The following is a 1,361-nucleotide window of genomic DNA, read 5'->3' on the forward strand; positions in this document are numbered from 1 at the left end:
TAGATGCGAAAAAATAAAGTTTACTACCCCTAGTAAACTCTTACTGGGGGTAGTAAACTTGCAAAACAGTAGCTCCAATGCCATAATTCACATTGAAAAGGAGAAAAATCAACTTAGATGCGGAAAAATAAAATTTACTACCCCTAGTAAACTTTTACTAGGGGTAGTAAACTTGCAAAACAGTATTTTCAAGACCATAATACACACTAAAACAGAGGAAGAACAATTTAGATTCGAAAAACTAAAGTTTACTACCCCTAGTAAACTTTTACTGGGGGTAGTAAACTTACAAAACAGTAGCTCCAATGCCATAATTCATGTTGAAAAGGAGAAAAATCAACCTAGATGCGAAAAAATGAAGTTTACTACCCCTAGTAAACTTTTACTGAGGGTAGTAAACTTGCAAAAACAGTAGCTCCAATGCCATAATTCACATTGAAAAGAAGAAAAATCAACTTAGATGCGGAAAAATAAAATTTACTACTCCTAGTAAACTTTTACTAGGGGTAGTAAACTTACAAAACAGTAGCTCCAATGCCATAATTCACATTGAAAAGGAGAAAAATCAACGTAGATGCGAAAAAATGAAGTTTACTACCAAAACTAGCTTTCACTCTCTGAACCAAAACCAGCCATGGATACTCATACCACCACCCAAACCCAGACCCCTGATTCCACTACTGAACGAGCAGCAGGTCCAGCATGGTCAGCTCTCCTCGGAGAAAACAACTGGGCCGGCCTCCTGGACCCGCTGGACGTCCACCTCCGAACCCTGATCCTCCGCTGCGGCGACTTCTGCCAGGGCACCTACGACGCCAACTCCAAGTACGCCGGGTCCAGCCGCTACGGCCACGCCAACTTCTTCGACAAAGTCATGCTCCAAGACGCCGCCAACTACGAGATCGCCTCCTTCCTCTACGCCACCGCACAAGTCAGCGTCCCGGAGGCCTTCCTCCTCCACTCCATGTCCCGCGAGTCGTGGGACCGCGAGTCTAACTAGATCGGCTACGTCGCCGTCACCACTGACCAGTACAGCAAGTCCATCGGCTGTCGCGAAATCTACGTCACCTGGCGCGGCACCACCCGCAACTACAAGTGGGTCAATGTACTGGGCGCCGAGCTCGTATCGGCCGAGCAACTGCTCAGGCCGGAGAACAACAACACAGTAAACAAGACCAACTCCTCCACGAACGAGCTGCTTCCGACGTCCATGTCCGATCGCCATCGAGGTTGACGAACGCCGCATGTGGGGTGAGTTCGGTCCTCAGATCCGATCTGGATTCCGAGAGAGAGAGAGAGAGAGAGAGAGAGAGAGAGAGAGAGAGAGAGAGAGAGAGAGAAGAGAGAGAGANAGANAGAGA

Source organism: Fragaria vesca, linkage group LG7 (genome assembly GCF_000184155.1).
Source record: "Fragaria vesca subsp. vesca linkage group LG7, FraVesHawaii_1.0, whole genome shotgun sequence".
In the NCBI taxonomy this organism is placed as follows: Eukaryota; Viridiplantae; Streptophyta; class Magnoliopsida; order Rosales; family Rosaceae; genus Fragaria; species Fragaria vesca.